We start from the raw sequence: 9,024 nt of genomic DNA on the forward strand, positions 1-9,024 counted from the left end.
GAAAACCATGTCACCTTTCAAATCCCCCCCCCCCCTTTCCTTTTTTTCTTGTAGGTTTTTGCTCCCAGAAAGCCCGAGCTTGTTCAAACCTGCTGGTAAATAGTGAATTCAGCAGGCTTTGGTAAGAAATTAACCATGATCATGAAGTACAATTTAATAAATTTTTCCTCTTAAAATTGTATAATTGTATATCTGTAAAGAGTAATGAACATTCTGCTTCTTTTTCTGTTACAATCATCAGTGATAATTTACAACAGAGGCTACATTTATGGATACAGAAAGAATAAGGATACAAAGCAACTCCTACTGTGAAAATAAAAAACACTATCCTTCGGACAGTATCAGATGAAGAAATCTGGCAACTGACAGAAAAAACTCTAAAGCAGCCTCAAGAATGTGTAACTTTACAAAAAAAAGGAAAAAAAAAAAAAACAAACAAAACAAAAGGAGAGGAGAGGAGAGGGACTATAAGGCACAAAAGAAAATCTCTTTTTATGGATGGACCTATGTACTATGGAGTTTAGATCTTCTGAAGCAAAAATATTTCTAATGCGTGAGAGAGAGAGAGAGAGAAACACAAAAGGTAAATACTAATCTGATTTCCTTCTTCTCTTTTCTCTTTATCTCTCTAAAGCATCATAAGTTCTTAACGAGCTTTCTATCTTCAGAAGATCCAAATCAATGCATCATCATCTTGGTGGACCAACTGGAATAGGATGCATTTCTATATCTTCACCACCAACCATCCTTGAAGCCCCAACCTTCTCAGCTTCTCTTGAAATCTGGATATCATCAGGGAAGTAATATTGATGAATATACTTCACCATGAAACGAGGGAGCAATGCTGTGATGATGATTCCAAGCAGACATAGCCAGAAGGATCCAGTGCCTAACGAATGAAAGATGGCCCTGAAAAAGTGAATAGAGATGGGGGAAAAAATCAGTATTTACATACTGGAAAGGTGATGTGGGATTGCAGAGACGACTCAGCCTGATAAGATGAATTTTTTTTCATGCTCTGTCTTAAATTACTCAAAAGCTCACACATCTGAGATGCAACTATTTACTCAACCGATCTCTAACCAGTTCATATTAAAAGAACTGAAATTCAATGGACAAGGAAAGAATAAAGGATTAAAAAGTCTGCTGTGTAAAGGGAATGAATTACTATCTGCATGTTTCAGACTACAAACAAGAAATTATTAGGTTCCCCTTTGGAATCTGATAGTGAAATAACTAAATATTTGTATATTCTTTTTCGACAAGTAAAGCCTTGTTTTTTGGGATGAAAGAGTGTGAAGAGCGTTTGAATAACACCCTATGCCTGCAGTCGTTACAGAGGTAAGAAAGTGATAGGCGTTGCAAAGGCCTATCAGCTAGCATTAAAGGGTGATCAGACCAGATTCAGTCCTAGACTTGTAGCAGGACATGGATCTTGGAGCTAGAGCGATTGGAGCCCATAGCTAAACAGGACATAACAACTATGATACATGCAACTCTAACTTTGCCATGCATGCCTGTTAAATTTAGCCGAAAAATCTAGAGTCTCGTTTTGATCTCCTATTGATGGACCAGCTTTCAAATTGGCCCTTATCATTAAGTCATTCCCATTTTGGTTACTTGTATTTCAAAAACCATCTAATCCAGTCCTTTCATTAGCAAACAACTAACTTGATCCATTTGAAAAGATAATGTGGTTCCCTTAATTGGATGAACTTCCAAAAGTGAAGAACCAGAAGGAGAATAAAATATTTGGAGGACTAAGAAAGGATCTGAGACAGAATGCATACCAGTAACCGGGAAATGTGGGGATAGCATCGATGACCATGACGGCAATGAAAGTTGCAACTATAGACCCCCAAATGGAAACGTGTGTAATCCAATTCCACCTGATAACATCCATGGCCAAGTGTATATTCACTACAATAACCACTGCAAGAGTCCAAAGATCTCCAATGCTTGCTACATCAATAGTGCTTCCCAGTATGCAAAGAGAGCACCAAAGAAGATAACAATGCTTTGCCACAATGTATCAATCATTGTAAGCCAAAATAATTTTTTGTTGTATGCCTCATGTCTCTGTCCAGCCCCATAAAGCTGAGGATAGTTTATAAGAGTCCTTTTACTAAGGTCTTTGTCAAGAATACCGACAACAATTGTTGGCAATGAAGTGTAAATGATTGAGTACAACATGCTGCTCCATTCATTTATCGCCGTCGTCAAAGTGAAGGCGGTGAAGAGCACATACCTGAAAAACACCATCAAAAAAGTATCATGTGAGAATCTGCAGTCATGCACCCCAATTGTTCTAAAATGCTTGTGATGTATTCGATTTGAATTTGTATTGCAATACACACACACACACGTCTTCCAAGCTGTTTACTCACCAAAATAAGACGAGAACAAGGACAGCGTTTCTGTAAAAATTGTATAGTATCATATAACCCAAACGTTGGTAATTCCAGTGTCCATGCACCAACAAGAGGGGAACTAAAAACCTAAACTGCCCCATTGCAAAATCAGATGCCATTACAGCTTGCCGACCTTCCTGTCCACTGATGCCAACTCCAACGTCAGCCATTTGGATCATTGAGACATCATTAGCACCTGTAACACACATAAGCACACAATGAATATACAATTTCAGAATCCCAGGCTCTTCTCTGTTGAAAGGGATTGACACCCTGAAAGAGGTCATGGTAAGAATTCATACCATCTCCGATGGCTAGTGTCATGTCAGACGTCCTGTTTTTCACAAGGGCAACAATCCCAGCCTTTTGCAATGGAGCCACTCGACAACAGAGAACCACTGAACATTTGCTTGCTAGTTGAAAGAGCTGAAATCAATAGCAGTAGGTAAATTAGGACAAACGTCATCAGCAAGCATGTTGTAAACATAATCTGAGATTTAACAACACTAACCTGTTCTTCAAGTTCACTATCAAGAACATATACGAGGCTGGTACCATCAATGATCAAGGCTATTGGAATTTTAGGAGTGTAGGAAGTCTCAGTACCATTGGCAACGCCAGTAGCAGCCATGAGTTTTTGGGACATGACAAGGGCATCTTGTAAACTCCTTCTACAGGACTCTCTATTGTTGCTATTAATTATAATCTGAGTCATGTCACTTGTAAGGAGCTTTGAGGAGTAGCCAATTGATATGGCAGTTTCCTGTTTGTCCCCAGTCAACACCCAAACCTGAATACCTGCAGTCCTCAGAGACTCAATGGATTCTGGCACCCCTTTCTGCAATTTATCTTCAATAGCAGATGCACCCAATATGCAGAGATTGTTTTCGATATTGCTAGCAACCTTACGAAGTAAGTAAAGCAGCCCGACCCATCAAAGCAGTGCTTGCCGTCTCAAAGGATTGGTGCCATTGCTCAAATTCTGAAGTATTCAGTTCCCTCATTCCAATGACAAGAGTCCTCAACCCCAGAGAAGAGTAAGAGTGGAGATGCCTTTCAGTTGCATGTATTATGTCCATGTTTGATGACTTGTCCATTACACTTAACATGGATGTATCAGCACCCTTGACAAAAAGTTTCACGGAATTGTCAGGATACCCCAATATGACTGACATTCTCTTCCGATCACTATCAAATTCATGCAAGCCCAATACATTAAACCTGCACTAACCGTAAGGGAAAACTTCATTAGAAAGTAAACAACCATGAAAACTTTATGAGCATTACATCACAAGAATTCAAGCGAAAGGAGAGAATCGATTCAAATGACTTGCGCAGAAGATAACAATTGCCACAGGTAATTATATAGACAAGCACATGAGAATTTCTCATAGACTCATGGTATCAACTATGAAGTAAACATCTATGAAAAATTACAGGAAGCATTTCCTCTCTGCTTATGAAACATGAATAATACACCATTTTCAAGTAACCTATTATGGTTATCATTTGAAAAATACAAATTTCGTTGGTTAGAGTAGACTGATGAAGAAGAAAGGAATACGCAAAAAAACAATTCAACTTACCTTTGTCTCTCCCCCTGCATATCAATAATTATGTGGCCTGAGGTCCGTTCTATAAGTGTATAACCATAGGCGGCTGCCGCATATGCCAGCGCTTGTTCATCTGGTGACTCCCCTTGATAATCTATCAACTTGACTTTAGGATCAGATGTGTCAACATGAAGAGGAACAATGGTATTGCAGGCTGCCAATGCTAGGAAGAAGTCATGAATTCGTTTTCCTCCCTCGTTTTCAAGCCTACTTCTTGATAACTGCAAAAGTTTTGGATTACTTTCACCTTCATCTTGGGCCTCAACACTGCTCCATCCACTAATAACAAACAAAAAACAGTACGTCGATTAATTTACAAATAAGATCAGATACATCAAAGGATTTGCTTTTAAAAAGGAAAAAAAAAAAACTATTAAAACGAACAACTTAATGTGGAGAAGAAATTGTACCTTCAACAGAGTATTCAACTTGCTCATCCTCCTGACTTTCATTTGCTATACTGTAATCAACACCCCAGATGCTCGCACATTGAAACTCCATCTGTTCTCAGTAAGCGTGCCAGTTTTGTCTGAGAAAACATACTTGATTTGCCCTAAATCTTCATTGATATTTAAAGCCCTGCACTGAAATCTGGAATTTGATGCCTCATCATACATTCTATTGTCTCCGATCATGAAATAGGCCTGGCCAACGCGGACAAGCTCCATGGAAATGTACAACGATATGGGAATCATGACCTGGAACACTATAACAGACATGAGGAATGTGAAAACAATTTCCAATCCCCATCCATAATACTTATAGCTCTTGCCGTCTTGAAAGTTCAGCTTCCTATAATAAGGCAAAAGATCTAACTCATCCTTGTGGCGTTTTAACCAAACAGCAGCACAAACAGAGGTAACTGTACACAAAGCTACAAGAAAGAAAGAGAGAATGATTATCTCGTAGTTCATCCGAGTCTCCAGTCGGCTCCGCTTAGATGGAGCTCCGGAGCTGTTGAGCATAGCTTTGGTCTCACTGCCACAATATACAGCAACACCAAGTGCCCATTTAGTATTCTTGAGCTCACAGCCTCGAAGAACAATATTGGAGGATCCAAGTGACAAACGCTTTTGATCAACTTCCATATTAGCCTGAAACCCATATATGTTCCTATTGGGTTTTTCACACTTAATCAAACCATTGATTCTTTCTGTTTCAGGCAGCTTTGCAAGGGTCTCTTGCTTTGCATATCGAGTCTTCAAATTTGATTCTCCATCTAAATTTATAGTCTGCACATATGCAACCCCAGTTGGATCACTGGTTGACAGCAACACAATATCACAAGGGATGGTTTCATTTGCATGAATTTTAACAATTTCACCAGCTCTAATATCCTTCCATTTCTTCTGTTCAAATTGATCACCAACTAAAACTGATGCTAATCTGCTGTTCTCGCCTTTATCTGATCGATGTCTCCTCCAATCCTCAAACGCATCCTTCACGGCTGTAACGAGCAGAACAAACGCTAAAGGTAAAACGGAAACTCCCCTACCAAAAACGGCAAGCTGAGGAAGCTGATTAAGAATGGCTATTACAAGGAAATAAATATAAGCAACTCTATGAAATTGTTCGAACAAATTCCTGGGCAGAAAGGTGAGGATAGAGTATTTCGCCGTACGAATAGAATTTCCTGCGAATTCAAACCTCTCGTTTGTCCTCACAGGATCGTGTATATAAACCAATCTCGCATCCTCGTCGCTGATTTCCTTCTGCGACACGCTGAATACCTCCGAATCAGCGCCTTTTGACCCATACCGAACAGGGGTAGATCCTGAATGATTGAACGCCACTTCCCGAACCGAAATCCTGTCGGATCCCCTAGAGTGACTCGAGGTGATGCTTTTTCGAGACGATGATTTCAAAGCTGGGTCGAAATGTGAGGAGTCTCTAGCTTGATTGTTCGAGTCCATGCCAGGATTTAACTTTGTTTCAGCTAAACCGGAGAAAGCAGGTACAAAGTGAAGCTCTTTGAACTTAAGAAGTTTTCGAAGATGAAATCAGAACTACCAGATTAAAACCATAATTCGAAAACCACAGGTCACTAAGAAGCGGAGATTGAACAACTTCCTAACAAATATACAATCAGCTCAAGTTCTTCTCCAAAAAAAAAAGCAGCAGCAGCTCACAGAACTCGGAAAACAAACAACCCAGAACCTCAAATCCCCAAAACTACAGAACGTGCAGAGGAAATTGGTATGCAAAATAGGCTCTATCCTGCGCGTGGAAGATACAAGAGGAATAAGAACTGGTCAATAATAGGGAAAAATGTTTAGGACTGGTAATTGCAAAGGGAGGAGAAGAAAATTCGAGGAAGGTCAAAGTCATTATAGAAGAATGAGAAGGAGGAGAGCGTGAAGACGAGGAGGAGGACGGCAAATACAAGAAATGAGGAAGAAGTCGTAATGGCTGGCGACAAGGACTAGAAATAGAGAACTAAAGAATTGGGATTTCAGTTTAATAAATAAGAATTTGGGTGCAAGAAAAGTCTTTGTGGCGTTGTTGGGAAAGAGAGAGATGAGGGTGTCACAGGTCACCACCATGCATGGTGAATGATGAACAAATCTGGAGGGGATGTTTCTAGAAGGAGACGAGGCTGCGAGAGGATTTGAATGGTTGGATGATTATAATATTTTGAAATCTGAATCTTAAATGGGAATACGGATTTGACTTTTGCGGATGGTTTTTCATTTCTGCTCTTCCTTGCCCCTCTTTCCAAGTAATCATGAGGTTGATTAGAACGACGGAATATCTTCGAAGTTCAAACGTAGATATACAGTTCAGTCAATAAACCGGGAAGCAGCCTCGCCAACCTTTTCTTCCTTAATAACCGCCATTTTTATTATTGATTTTTCCTTTGTTAAAAAAATATTATTGATTTTCCAGGTAAAATTCAACCTAGTATGCGCATAAAATTAAAATCCAAATTTAGATATATAGATCAAATGTGTTAATTTTATATTGAGTTTAAAAAGATTCATAATTCTATTTTGTTAAAATGTGTATATATTAAATAGTTGTTATATTTTAATAGAGAGTTGATATAATTTTAAAACTTTTCTTAATTAGTATAAAACATGTTAAAAGTGTCTTATAAATAAAAATAAAAGATTATTTTTATAAGATGGAATTGGGTCGTTTGGGTTGCAGTGGGTTTTTATTAGGCCGCCTATTCTTTTATGCAGCCCTCATAAAAGCATTGAACTTATTGAAGGTTTTTTAAAAAAAAAAATTAAACATTCATGTTTAAATTTCAGCATTGCTTAGGTGGTTTGAGTATTCAAAAAAGGCAGAATTAAAAACATTTTATTAATATTGTTTATTTATTAATTATTAATTATAATTATAAGTATTGGTGTGGTCCAAATATGGATTAAGAAATGGCTACAGACAGCCGGCTTCCTTTTATTTCTGGTCAAACTTCAATAGTTGAATATTTTCATTCTATTTTTTTTGGAAAACATATTTTATGTTCCCCAATCAACAAAAAAATGGAAAAACAATTGTGTTAAATGATAATAGAAATATACTCTTCCGGGTTCTTAATATATAACCTAATTGTTAAATTAATTTTAGTTATAAATATAAGACTTATTTCTTATATTTATCAATTTTTCTTAAATTATCCCTATGGATATTTTCTCAACTATAATCAAGTAAATGAGTGGGAAAGATATTAAGAAAGATAATTATAGTGTTTTAAAAAAAACATCTCATATTTTTTATAATTAACTAACTTACCTAATTTTTTTAATTTAATCAAATTAGTTAAATAGATCTTATATTAATAACCGAAGCAGTACATATTACTATCAATAGAGAATATGAAATATATAATAAATCACTTCTTTTTTTGGTCATGAAGAGGAATTTCATCAACATATATATAGACACATATGTTTATAAATAATAAATATTTATGCATATTGACAACAAAAAATCATAGGAAAAAAAAAATTTTATAATTAAAATGTCCTTTTTGTTAAGGATATTTTTTTGGTTAAGTTTTTGTTAGGGATATTAAATGAAACTTTCTGAGTCTTGGAATTTTTTTTCTAGAGATATAAAAACGGATGTTGATTCGCACGTGTGTTTGGATAACCCGGCAGAAAGTACAAGGCAGATCAGGCGAACAGTTTTCCTGTATTGACAGAGTGCCTTGGTAGTTGGTAACAAATGCCAATCACCTCTAAAATATTTTTTTTGAGGATAAATTCTTTATTTTAAAATATTTTGTGATATATACTATTTCGGCCTTTAATACTATTTTCTGTCTTGTTTATAAAATTTTGTTTGTAGGCTACAAACAAAATCTCATAAGTATGACCAAAAATAATATAATTGCCCCTTTGGTTTGATGCATTATATTTGGATTCTTTGTAATCCATATACAATGCCTTCTTTCAAGTGTTTGGTTGGTCTAATTAGGTAATCCTGATGCATTGGGATTACATCATATAAGGTAAGAGAGATTATACTACTAAAAGTGAAGAATAAGGATAACAACATGTGGGAATCAATAAAAAGACATTATTAGCCCCTGCCTTCTCTATTATCTTCCTCTACCTCACTTGTTGCCAACGCTCCTTCATCGACAACCTTTCCTCCTCCTCCTCCCCACTGACGACCTTTCCATACTCTAGCAACCCTTCCTTCTCCTTCCCCATTGATGACCTTTCCATACACCAGCAACCCACTGATGACCTTTCCATATGACGACCTACCCTGCCTCCTTCTCCTTCCCCCATTGATGAACTGGGCACCTTATCGTTCTTCAATTCCCCATTTTGGTAAAGTATATGTTGATAATCACTTGATTTATAAGTTGATAACCATAAAATCATGAACTTATAAGAACCATAAAATCTATTTGAAGCTATAAAAAATAAGAAGAAGAAGAACCATAAAATCTATCATTGACAAAACTTCTAGCAATCAAAAGAGCAACAGGAAGCTACATATTAAGAGGCAAACATCTTTCTCTGTTTATAAAAATCAAT

The 9,024-nt window shown here is 36.9% G+C and overlaps 1 pseudogene; it reads right to left on the reverse strand.

Moving 5' to 3' along the window:
- Positions 1 to 454: 454 nt before the first annotated feature.
- LOC114757693 (phospholipid-transporting ATPase 1-like) lies at positions 455 to 6,027 on the reverse strand (annotated as a pseudogene).
- Positions 6,028 to 9,024: the final 2,997 nt, after the last annotated feature.

Source organism: Neltuma alba, unplaced genomic scaffold, assembly GCF_004799145.2.
Source record: "Neltuma alba isolate B1F8T4 unplaced genomic scaffold, ASM479914v2 tig00010616_pilon, whole genome shotgun sequence".
Taxonomy (NCBI): domain Eukaryota; kingdom Viridiplantae; phylum Streptophyta; class Magnoliopsida; order Fabales; family Fabaceae; genus Neltuma; species Neltuma alba.